Genomic DNA, 13384 nt, shown 5'->3' on the forward strand with positions numbered 1-13384 from the left:
GGCTCAAGGACGTCCTAAATCACCGTGGGTTAATAAGCAGCAGAAATAGAGAAGGAAGGGGTCCAGGATTTGTTTTTATTTCACTAGAAATACTTCAGATGAAGCAATTGTTAAATGCACTAAATACTATGCAGGACAAGCAGGAAATAAAAGCACGAAGGTAGGAGAGATGTTTATATCAAATTAACATATTGAAAATCTGACAGGAAACACTGCTCTAACTTGTGTATTGCCAGACTGGAAACCATGGCAGCATTCAAGATAGGTTGAGGTTCTGTAACTGTTTAATGAGGACCGGTTTTGTCAGGAGCCTTTGCAGAGGGTTGTGTTAAATATTTCAGAATACAGAGGAAGTTCAATGTGAAATTTCCCTGAGGAAGAAAAAATCCCACAAGAACACTTGCATTCTTGCTCACAAACAGCAAAATTAATTCCCAAGTAGATGATCAGGTAAGGATGAGCAAATATAACTTCCACTTAGACCTAATCTGGAATTCTGGAGTGTAAATGGTGCCTTTATCTCTTGCTCTGAACAGGGCAAATTTAAGAAAGTATGAATAGATGTGTTATGGATGAATAATGCCAGTTTATTTAGAAGTGTCTAGAGTAGTTGATCTTCCAGGAACTAACAGGTGAAAATGAGTCCTTAGTTTATGCTGGTTCTCTTTTTAAAGAAGTTGATTTAATTATTCTGATGTGGTCTTTGCTTATTAGTCTGTAACACAGGGGAAATTGTGTCTAGAGACACTTTTGCATTTAACATGCCCTGTCATTGCAGCAAAAGGTAAACCCTATTCTAATACTCAGCTTGTATTTCACTGAATTGTTGAGAATTTTGTCTGCTGCTTCAAGCCTTGCACATCTGTGATGCACCACAGACAATAGCATGAATTGCATTCCCTGAGACTTTGTGAAGTTGGAATTTTATTTAAATAATAATTGGAATGTTATTATCATTAATATTGATTAGGTTCCAGTTTCTAAAGACATACAAAGCATAAGTAGTAAAGATGTAAATAAATTATGAGTGCACAATATACAAAGGATCTTGTCCCTTCAGCTGAAGAGATGAGGGACTTCTCTCTGCATGTAGTGGATACCTTCTAAACATCAGGTTTGCCTTCTCCCTCTGCCCCATTAGGGTGTTTTTCTCCTTACAAGGGGTAATGACAAAGCATTAAAACACAAGAACCCGCCCTGAGTAGTGTTTTACCCTCAAGACTTACAGGGAAACCATCTACAGGAGTTGCTACCTCTTTCCTAAGAAGGAAATTAAAAGCTCTTGAAATTGGAGTAATCTTTCTGCTTTTTTGAGAAAAACCAGGCTTAGCTTATAAGTGCAATAGGAGAAGTGATCAGCATCCAACACAGATTCCTTTTTTTCTTTTTTAAATGTTGCACTAAAGAACACAACACTGTTTTGGTTCATGAGAGAAAATTAAAAAAGAAAAAGTGTAAAAAAAACATTTGCTGACCTAAATGATGGGTGTTTTTTTTATTGGTATCATTTGGCATGTCCTTGGTGTGCAGCTGAACTGGACTGAGAAGCTGTGACATGGTACATTCAGAAGTCCCATTACACCACTCATCTCTGCCTTTGCTGATTTTTCCTCACTCGCTCCACTCCCCAGAGAAGCTGAGGCAATCCCTTCCACTGCCTGCTGTGCTCCCCTTGCCCACCACGGCTGGGGCAGCTGCCAGAGATGGAGATGAGCAGGAAGCGGTGATGGAGAGAGCAGAAGGGGAGCACCTGGGGCTGTGAGATCACACTAGTAAGAGCAGGTTTAAAATTTCTGTCGATGACAGGCAGTTCAGAGACACTTGACAGTTTTATCACAGCAGAGCACACTGTAATTTCACTGCTTACATGGTGCATGTGCTTGCATTTTACTGGTGTTTGTCTGCCTCCCCGTCCATCTGCCGCAGTTACCTGAACGCAGTGATTTGTGTCACAAAGTTACTTTGCTCTCATTCTATCTGTCCTATACCAAGTCACACTGAAAATCCAGTAAGGAAGAATGCCATCTATTTATCCCATCTCCCAAGAAATACTGCCAAAGACTGTATGTTTTAAAAACTCTGAATAGTGCAGGAGTTTGAGTGTTCCACTAAGTGGAATTTTCATCTCAGATTAATTCTTTTTTTAGAGACTTATGCCTTTTATAAGCATTTCACCATGTATTTGCTATGTAGAAATGGTTCTCTGTCCCAAATCCAACCCCATATCCTCTGTCCCACCTCTCATGTTTATAGAGAATGCCATAATCATGTGGTGCTAATATTGTGCCTGTCACAAAGCAGATATGTCTAAATGGCAGCCTTTCAGGATTTTAGCTCCCTCTTCCAGAAAACTGCAGTTGCAGTTGTTTTCAGCTGCATATCCTCAGCTGAGACACCTTACAGATTATGGAGAGGCATAGTGATGTTTTGGAGGTCCTCATCTTCACATTCTGAAAGCTCTCAGCTTAGTTAAGGCTGTATTACAAACATCCCAAACCACATCATGCTTTCATGCAGCACTTGAAATTGTGCATATAGCAAGCCAAACCTTTACATTAAATCAGCTGAGATGGAGACCTTGACAATCATTTCTCAGCAGCAGAAGTACTAAAGAAGCCTGCGTTGAGGCAGTTTTTTGTAGGCCTTTAGCTGTTCCACCATCCTTCCACAAACAGTGAGAGACCTGTGTGGCAAACCGTGCAAGTCAGGATTATTAGCATGTGACACCAGCACCATGCTTTTCCATGGCAGCAGGGCACAGTGCCTGGGACACTGGGGGAGCAGAGCTGATGGGTGACCGGTGTGTGCTCCCTGACCTTCCAAGAAGAGAACCCAAGTAGTCTCTGACAAGCCTTGTCCTTCACACCTTGAGACTTTGCTGTAAGCACTGTTCCTCCAGACCGGTCAGGGCAGCAAGAGGAGGACTGGGACAGAGGACAGCAAGCCCAGGGAAGTTTAGTTTAGCAGGCTATAAATCCCCCTTCCCCTCCTCCCCTCTTTATTGCCTGTCTTTGGAAAACACAATCCGATATAAACCAGAGAGAGTGGAAGCAGGGCAATAAAACTGTACGGCAGGAGCACGAGTGTCACAGGGGTGTTATATTACTGGCATTCCAAGCGGCTGACGTCAGGCAGTGAGCAGCAGGGCCCACAAACCCACCAGGGCAAAGAAATGTCCCAACTGTCCCTTGTGGCCCTGTGACATCCCTTCTGTTCAGATGCATTCTCAACTCTTACACTATTCATCTCTTCTGCCCTTTGCTACTCCCAAGTCCTTGTGTTATGATTTCAGGGGCTCTGGTTTCCAGGCTGTTCAAGTTGAGCACTCAGGCCTTTTGACCATGAGTGAACATATTCTTGAAGCGCATGATGTGTTGTCTGATCCATGTGTAACAGGAGCAGCAGTGCTGCACATACAAAAATCATTTCGTGATGTGCACATGGCTGGATTGAAATACATATATACTGATTTATTTTAAAAGTTAATTTATGTGAACTCTTTTTAGATAGGGCCAAGAGTCTCAAAACTGGTTAGCAGTTCTGACTGCCTTACATGAGTGATTGTTTTCACAGGACTGGCTCCCAGCATTTTCTGAAAACCAGGCCCCTTTGAGGTACTATTAATTGTGCACTTTAAAGAGTTTTCAGCTGTCTTTGCCAATGCTTGCTGTGAAAAATTGAAGGAAAGAAACTTAACCACAAGTTCCGAGGTATAAATGTCACTCAGAAACTCAGATGTACTTCCATTCATAGGAGCTAGCACAAGTATGATTTCTTGGGGCTATGATTCTTTCTCCTCAGTTGTCTTCAGTTAGGTGTTTGCTATAAATTAACTTGCAAAGTTCATGTAATTGGTAGACTGAAAGAAACATCTCTGGAAAAGAATTCATCCTGCTTTTTTTTGGATACAGTCGCACAAGCAAAATTAAACCAGCTTAAGTCAAGATGCATACTCATGTTTTTCTCTCTCTTCTTGTTGTTGGTATTGTTCAGAGTTGGTTTGGGTTGGATCAGTTTTCTGACTCGATTTGTTCTGGAGCTGTATGAATGCTTGCTGGCACACAAGACACAGGGAAACACACAGCTAAGGACTAGGGAATATGAGGTGAACTTTTGGGGACAGCCTCCCTTATGTGGACCCTCTAACAGCAGCCTCAGAGATGCCTACCGCAATGGCTTTGTCATCTTCTAAGTTTGCACATCTTTCTGTGGAGTTAGGACATGTAACATCTAAACTTAGAGACCTCACTTTGGGCATCCAAAGTTTGGTGAGGGGAATCCCACAATTATTTACTATTTAAGTATATTCCAGTTCTAAGGAGTACTCAGCAGTGCCAACATGCTCATTGAAATGGTAAATTACGAATGTAGATTCACAGACCCCTGTGCTTGAGTTTCTCTGCCATTTTATAAATATGACACATGTACTCTGGGGTAGTTTTGAAGCATGTTGGGAAAAAAATATCCAAATTAACTTTTGAAGTGGACCAATTAGAGCATAGTAAATCCCTGTGTAGACACTCTTCCTGAGTATCAAAGAGGCCTTAATTCAGGTCAACCTAATTTATTCTGTATTGAAGTAAAACAAATCAAATAAAGGTCCCTTTAATCCTAAATGAGAGTGCCTGTGCAGGCGGGTGGAGGGGGCTTAACGCTATTCAGAATTTAATGGCATTTGATAGCAATTACTTAGAATAATCTCCTTTATGATGTTTTGGGACACTCCTCTCAAATTCAGTTGCACTGTTTGTTTAATATTTATATGGAATAAAGTTGACATTGAAGAGTTAATGTTGGAAATTGAATTCCAAAGGGTTTTCTGTACATAAAATGTTGAGATTTTGAATTACCAAGGAAATAGGAGAAGGCCATGTGATTATTTCACCATTATAGATATACATTGCTCTCCATCTCATTTATTTCTTCTATTCCTTGATTTCCCCAAGTCTGCACTCTGCACAGCACTAGTTTTTAGATCTCAGTTAACTTTTTGGTTTAACACTCAGAAGAGAAAGCTGTTGGATTAATGATTGAGTTTCCTGGCCTACATATGAAAGGATGTTCTCTTCATTCTCTTCTCCACCCAGATGGATATTTAATGTACAGAGTATCATACTATTTTGCATGAATTTGTAACACCTTTGATCCTGTGATCCTAAAGTGCCTTCCAAATGTCAGTGAATAAAGCCTCCATGTTGCCCCTGAGAAAATCAGAGAAGTGCCATTATCCAAATTTACAGATAGCGAAGACACAATCCTAAGAAGTGAATTGTCTTTCCTAAGGTCACACACAAGGAGAGAATAACTGCATGAAATAAAACCAATTCTTCTAAATCCCTGTTTTGTGACTCAGTCACAAGACTGCCCTCCTCTATTGTTTTATAACAAGCCTTATTTCCCCTATCTCCCCTTCCAGAAATTCTGCTGTCAATACCATCCTTTCTGTGGTAGCCACATTGTCTGGCAGCATCTATTAGGAAAGATGGAGAAGTTACTGGTGGTATGCTTTAGGGCTGCCGTGGCACTTCAGTGTGGTGGGGTCTTTCTGCTCCTAATCCATTGTATCAGCTCCTGGCAATTCAAGCCCTGTCTACTGAATTGCTGGGGGTGAAAGGTCAATGCATTAAGCATAGCAGATTAATACACTGCAGTAAATCCCAGAACCAGCACTTTAAGGAGCCAGTAATATTTCACACGTGATTGTTCTACCAATTGATTGCACCATCTTTTGAGTGCGTTGTGTGTGTGTATTTCTTTGACTCCATTTACGAGCTTTCCCAAGGTCCCCTGTTTAGTGGAGATTGCTATGTCCCACACTGGTTGCACTTTGATCAGGGAAATTCAATACCTGAGGTCTGGGCTTTATAGGAAAGCAAGGTCCAGATTAAGGGAATTAGCCACAGTATATCACAACTAATAAAAGAGTGATTGAGCCCCACCACAGTGCTGCCCCAGGGGACGGGAGGAAAAAGGAGGGGGGCAGTTAGTAGAGGGGGAGGAAGACTTGCAGATAAAGCCATGTCCATAATTAAAAATGAATAAACCTGCTATCACATCATGCCTCTTACAGTGCTAGCAACCAAAGCAACATCTTTTCTCAAAATGTTGCAGATATAGCCTTTTCTTTCCTTTTTTCTTTTCCCATTTCTTCCTGTTGACCTTGTCCATTCCCACATTTTCAGTGCAACTAAGTTACAAATCTTTTTAGGAATTTTGTGGAGAAATAAATTGCATATTTGACTGATTCTTATGTCCATTTCATGGCAGTGATTAAATAACTCAGGTCAGTAGGAGCTGCAATTTCAGACACTTGACAAAAGCAGGAGTAGGAGCACCAGCTATTGTGTGGATGCTGGGATTTCTCTCAAGATAAGCCTTGAGAGTTTTGTAAAGGGCTTCCTATTCTTATTATGAACCCAATCAGAATCATCAATCCTTCTTTATCCATACCACTTTAAAGAAAAGAAAATAAAATAATCAAACCAGATCTGAGCATCTAGTTTGCTCTTGGACTAAGAAAATTGCTGCAATCATTTTCTTGCAAGGTTTTCACAGTAATATGCCAAGACACAGTGTAACATCTGCATATCTAAATCAGGAGATTGTAGGTTTTTATTATTTTACAGACAGTGACTGAGGAAAGATTACTGGTCATTCTATTGGAAGGAATCAGACTACTGCAAAATCCAAACCATTCAGTTCCAAAAAGATTCTGTATCAATTGTCTTCACTAAGGCTGTGAGCTTCACTTTGTTGTAATTTCCTTGCCCATTTGTTTTCTGAGTTCTTAATCCAGACCAAACTTCGCTTGAGTTTTTCTTATTCTTTTTAAAGATATTTGCTTGAACCAGGAGTGGCAGGAAGAGTAGAAAAAGACCCAGCACATAATGCCTGTGTCTGGCATCTCCTTTGTCATACCAGCTGGGGCTGGGGCTGGGTACACTGTTAGAGGTGCAGTTGAACACAAACAACCTTGATTTGTTTCTCAAACTGAGTACTTGATTTTCCATGTTCTTTGTCCATGATATTTGTTTGAAAAACAAAGATAGAAAATTATCTAATTGATAGTATCTCCTGGCATTTAGAAGTCTGATAATGTAATGATTTTGGTGCTTCCTAATTTGAATCTGCAAAAGCGTTTTAGCACACACCTAATCTGATCTGTTGTGTGCTGTAGGAGTTTTCTTGGAGTCAAATACAGGGTTAAGAGCTTCAATGAGTCAGAGCCAGAGCAATTTAAACTAGACACATAATGAAAGGAAGAGTGTATTAACCATCCTTAATGCCTTGCAGAGTTTTAGGATTTCTGTGTGTTGGACAAATGTCAGCATCCTCTCCAATGACAAATTCCTATCTTTTTTACTAAATCTTTTCATTCCATTACTCTTCATTCCAACATGAACAATGGTGAACACTAAAGCCAATGGAGAGAGTGTGTTGAACTAAATGCATATTTGATCGGATTCCTAGAATCCATTTTCACCTATTATTTATTATTACTGTTTATTATTATGGTATAAAGTAGATGGCTACATAAATGGATATTCTGTCTAATTAGGCTGGTCTGCCTGAAATCCTTGTTCATTTCCCAGGTAATGCATTTTCAGGCAAATGGCACAACAGTATTGATTAATCACAGCAACTCTTGACAGTGTTTTTTAGAACACCTGACCATGCAAAATATTTTTGAAAGCACAGGAAAATTTATTTTTGTCCCATTGTTCCAGCTAATTTAATTTTCCCCAAGTTTTCAGAAGTACATAAAGTAATTTTATTCCAGGATCATGATTTCCAGCTTTCTAACATTTCTGTTTTCTGTAAGATTGGGAATCTTCATGCCAAAGCATGAAGCACATCTGTGCTTGTCACATTCTCTCAAAGCAAACCAGGTTCCCAGACTCCTCAGCTTTGATATCATTACAAGAGGAGATACAAAAAATGAACAGAAAAGAATGTTCAATTCAAGCTTGTTATGTTGTGAAAAGCTATCAATAGTTCAAGACAAATGGCTGGTTGACTTGAGCAGAAAATTTTGGTTAAATATCAGTTCCTAGAAAGATTTTTTTTTTCCTGACACAATTGAGGCATCTCTTTGAATTGTCTGTCAAAAGTGGACTAAACTCAAAAACAAAATTATACATATTAGTTGAGACAGTGACAGCATTGATATGTATTAAACTTGCCCAAGTACGAGCAAACCCACTTTACTGTGGTACAGAAGTTAAGCATTCAGGAACATACTATTTTATTTAAAATTAAAATGTAACTAAGATAGAGAATTTTAGTTTTGTAAACACCTGCTTTTAAAAACTTGAACCTAAACTTTGAAAAAAAACCTCTAATAAAATCTCATTAGATCATGTGCTTTTATGTAGTCTGTTACCTCACAGTAATTAAAGCCCAGCTACAGCAACTTCGTGACAGCACAGCAACTGCCTTCTCTTACTGAAGATGGTCAATGCTGAGCAGTTTCCCCCTCTCTTATTCTCCACTGTCACCTGTGATTCTGCATTATTTATAGTTTGTGCTTGTTTAGATTATCTGCTTTCATTATTTCATTATTCACCTGCCAAATAACAGGGAAAAAATATAAAACCCACTTTGTCTAAAAAGCCCTCTGGCTGTCACATCAAATGATGCCTTTTACCTGGTGTCTCATGCATGAATGGACCATGGATCTGGGTATCAGTGAGACAAAGTTGTCAAGGGAAATCATGTCAATAAACAAACAGAGAAACTTGTTTGAGAAACCCATTTTAAATAAAAAAAAAAAAAAACCAAAACCAACCCAGAGCAATCAGCGTACCTAAAGCAGTTCAGCTTACCTTAGCATCCCCAGTTCAGTCCTTGATACCCCTCCAAGCTACAACTAGTGTAAGTTTACTTCATAGTCCTGAAACTTCTAATGAGGCAAAGTTTTGTCCCATAGAAGCTAAGCTCTACCAGAAATGCCTAGATAAGAGCCAAATATTGAAAATCTTTATGCACACAGTAATCCCTTTTCATACAATACTGCCATACAGCTAAGAAATTGATTTCTTTCAGAAGAAAATAAGAGAGCATCACCCATTAGTTCTTGGTTAAATATTAGATGAAATTACTTAAATGCAAAATTTATGGCATTCATTTAGTACAGGATTCAGACTAGTTCTTTAACTGCTTTGTTACTTTTTCCAATCCATGAAAAATTTACTTGGTAAGGGATTAACTACCACTTCTTTAGGCATTTATTCCTGCTTCTATTCAACTGAATGGTAAAATCTTGATAGGAATAATGAAGAATCAAGGCTGATAAAAAGTCTACTGAAGATTCCCATCGATCCCCACAGTCTTTGTAGCAGGATCCCCAGATGAGTGTAAACTTGAAGCAGCTCAGTGGAGTTATTTAGAATAACCCAAAACAAGTCTGTTACTGTAACTTGAGCCTGTTTTATAAAGTGGCAGGAAATGAAGACACTGATGATGGGCAGAACTCAGGAAATTGATTAAACCCCTCAAAATCTCTCTTTTGAGATCCATCTCCACAAACAGCAGATGAATGCTACAAGTGATGATGAAATGCCAGTGAGCAGGGCCAGCCCACATCAACTGTTTCATGACTGCTGGCCAGACAAATAGATTGGTTGTCAGAGCAGCAGGAGAAATACTTGGACTGTCAGTAACTGGAAGCTGAAAATCTGGCAAGGTCAGTCTCTCCCTCTGATCCCAACACTCAGATATTGACTTCTGATCCCCCCTGAGAGTGTGATAAAATTCATATAAACTAAAAGTGCTTTTAAAGTAGTTAGATAGGTAGTAGCTAGGCATTAAAATATTTGTGTGAAGACATCCTAAGCTCTGCCAAACAGGATGCGTGTTGCTGTATAAAAGCCATCCAGACAGGACATTAAAGTTATGACACTGTCATCTCCACATAGTCATGAAAGATACTTTTATGAGACTTCCACATCCAGCTTATTAACATACTTCCAGTTCCAACTAGACTGTACCTTCCAGTAATGCTCTAAGCCCAGTCTCAACTATCCAATAACATCTATCTTTCATTTTATCGCTTTTTATCCATTTATGTCAATGTATGTCTTAAAAAGAAAGCCCATTTGTCCTTATCATTTTGTAGATAGGGACAAAATGATTTACTCAAAAACACTCCAGTGGCAGAGCCAGCAGTAAATGCAGTTTCCTGACTCAGTGCCCTTTTGCTGAACCACACTGTGCTAGTCTAACATTCCCTAATATCTGCAATCACATACAGTAGCCTAGTTATCAACCCCCCATTATCTGTAACAACACATAATGTAGTGTTTGGCTTGGCTCTTCTAAGAAATGAGAGACTAGCAAATATTAGGTATAATTTTCCGATTTTGATTACTGTTGCCTTAATGGACAGTATCATAGTTACCACCCCCTCCCGTTGTTCCTACTCAATCATGTATTTTGAAACCATTTGCTAAATAAAACTTCACTCTACCAAGGAGTCTGGAGAGTTTTTGACCTATAAAACTATTCTTCCTTTTTTTTTTTTTTTTTTTTTTTTTTTTTTTTTTTTTTTTTTTTTTTTCATTTAAAACAGTCCCTTATTAAAATGGGAACATCTATTTCAATCCAGATTATCAGTACGGGTTCTATGTTCCTCTTACCTGCACTCCAGGTATCTCTTTTCTGTATTTGCAGAACACTGTAAACAGTTGTCACTGGGACAGCTCAATGCAGACCTTTTGTCCATACAACAAGTGGATTTGTTCATCCTTTACTTGAACTGGTACCACTTATCCTCCCACTGTCACAATCTGCCACAGCACAGGGGGTACTAATGTTCTATAGGAACAGGTTCTTACTGAACCATCAGGCCTCCTGTTTTTTCCTAAGGGACAAAGAATAGAACACTCAGGGCTGTGGTTAATAGAAGGTGAGCAAAATGCTTCCCAGGTCAGCCTGAAATCAAATGTATTGAGGAATATTTTCCTTGAATGTGTTCTCACAAGATATTCAGAATGTTTTCAGTGCTTCCTTACATAATGATGACAGTGTGCAAGGAGCTTCCTTGGCAATCACAGAATAAAAATCTTTGGTTTGGGAAGCTGACAGATCTTAAACCTTTGAGATGACTATCATTTTACCCTGGCAGCGTCTAGTTCTAGGCTGCCATATTTGGCACGGCTTCTCATCACCATTATGCTCTGCTAGATACAATATGTAACATTTTTAGTCAGGCTGCTATGATGAAAAGCCTTTTCTACATGGTAATTCTGGCTGATCTCCCCTTGCCTGGGGTAATGCTAACAAATGAAATGCTGCAGTCAGGAGTGAATGTCAGTATACACATGTTCAGAAAGGGCAGGTTTATTGCTAAAGGTAACATGGAAGTAACACAGCAAAGTCAGTATCTAAGTGTGCTGATGCCTCCAGTATGGACTCCTGTAACTGCAGACTCAGGCACACAAAGCCTGCTATAACCGTCTACTAATTTGTTTTAATCTGGTTTTGTAACCACTGGGCCCAGGAGAACATGTGCATATCCACAGATAGATTTAAGGTCTGTTTTTCCTATGATTGTAATGATGCGGAGGGTTGTGGAGTTCAGAAGATCCCAGAACAATCATCACAAAGGGGTGAAGGTTGTTCAACCTGAACATCTTTGATCTTCTGGACAAGAGGCTAGTTTGAACTGGAAACTGAGGTATAGATGCCTATAAAAGGCAGTAAGGGAGGGAAAAAAATCTGCTGCTTGGGATCCAGGTACCTGGATTTGCCATGGTGCTGTGTAAACAACTAGAGAAATCCAGACTTCCACTGTATAAATGAAGATAGCTTTTCCTGGGGAAATCTGGCCTGGCCTTCCATAGGCATGGAATGCCTTGAAGCAGCAATAGGAAGATGATAGACAAGTCCAGTGAGTAAAAAATTTAGATAGATACCTAGCACCCTGAGAATTTCTGTGATTGCACATGGGACATCAAAGGGTTTGAGCAAGCTTCAAAACTGGGAAAGTATGAGACTATTTGTAAATTGTCCTTCTGTCCTCACAAGTGGAACTGTGTCCTCTGTCCCTACTCCACTGCTGAGTGATGGAACTTCCTCAGTTTCCACACAAGTTGGTTGCCTAAGAGGAAAACTCTCACAGAAATGAATCCTCAAGACCCCAGTGAGATAAACTATATGCTTACCCCTTCACTGTGATTCTGTCAAATTTTCCAGCAGGTACTCAGAAAAATATTTCACTGCCCTAAAGGCAGGTTCTTAATTTACTTCCTGCCCTGAACGGTGTCTCACTCTTGCTTGTTTTTTTCTCTTTATTTTGAGAGTAGGGGACTGGGTTTTTATGGTGGCCATGTTAATCGTATCCCTGGTGGTCACAAAGGAGTTTAATAAAAGGGGTGGGTGGCTGAGTTAATTATTTTTTCCATCTGTCTTAGGAGAAGAGTGTTTTAAATAAATTCAGCTCTGTTGGAGCAAAGGGGTTGCAAGGGTAACATTTTTTGTTTCCCTTCCTTTGTCACCCCACCACCCTCCTTCCCACCCCCCAGTTTATTTCCTGCTATGGAGACAAGTGACTTAATAAGCTATTATTTATTTGTTAAAGATGTCTCTTTGCAGCACTAGCCTTCCTGCTGGGGAGATGAGTGTCTATAAAATATTTCCAAAGGTACCTCCTTTAAAGATTTAGTGGCTTGCCCAATAGCACACTCCAAGTCCTGCTGCTGTAAAAGTTGCTGGCTGTTTATTTTTCAACATGTGTAAGAGCCTGAGTGATGGAACAAGAGGAAAAGTTTGTTCTTCCACATTTTCTTAAATCTGCTTCTACTTTGAGTATCAGTTCTGTACAGCAGGAGCAAACTGCCAAGCCAGCACTGAGCCCTATTTTGTTTAACAAGGCTCTGGTTTAGCTCAACTTTATGCCATGCAGATTAGCAAAGCAGGATTGAGACCTTCATTTTAAACGACTTTGTGAACAGTTGCTGAGCAGGGAGGCTTGAACTTAAACTCTGGGCTTGAAGGCGTTGGGCCACAGATCTCAATATCACAGTGGCCAACTCAGTTTCTTTAATGTTTCAAGACAAGTTATTTTTTATTGCACCAGCATCTTTGGAGGAGACTGTAAATACAATAGGTTCCTGCTGCTCAGCATGGACTTTTTTTACCATTGACACATCAATTCATTTTTTTAAGAGCAGACTTTAATTTCTATTTCTTTGCTCAAAATTCAGTCTGCCATGCTTAGTGCTGTGTCCAACACCTTTTTGTTTTCTTCATAGAAGTAAGTAGAATACACTACATAAATACTGCATACTAAGAGTATATCTCCTCACAAAGGGTATACAGTTTCTTCTCCAATACTATAGAGTTAGGAATTACTATTGTAGTAACCATGCAAGATGTGTAACAC

General features: G+C 39.5%; 1 long non-coding RNA gene across 3 annotated transcripts in view; it reads left to right on the top strand.

Moving 5' to 3' along the window:
- The first annotated feature begins 343 nt into the window (after nt 1-343).
- The window catches only part of LOC310916244, a 46887-nt gene continuing 33846 nt past the window's right edge, over nt 344-13384 (top strand). For all 3 annotated transcript variants that reach the window (XR_014591273.1, XR_014591274.1, XR_014591275.1), the window contains exon 1: nt 344-450. This is a non-coding gene — a long non-coding RNA (uncharacterized lncRNA). The remainder of the gene's footprint in view (nt 451-13384) is intronic.

Source organism: Zosterops lateralis (assembly GCF_965231275.1).
Source record: "Zosterops lateralis genome assembly, chromosome: 17".
Classification (NCBI taxonomy): Eukaryota; Metazoa; Chordata; class Aves; order Passeriformes; family Zosteropidae; genus Zosterops; species Zosterops lateralis.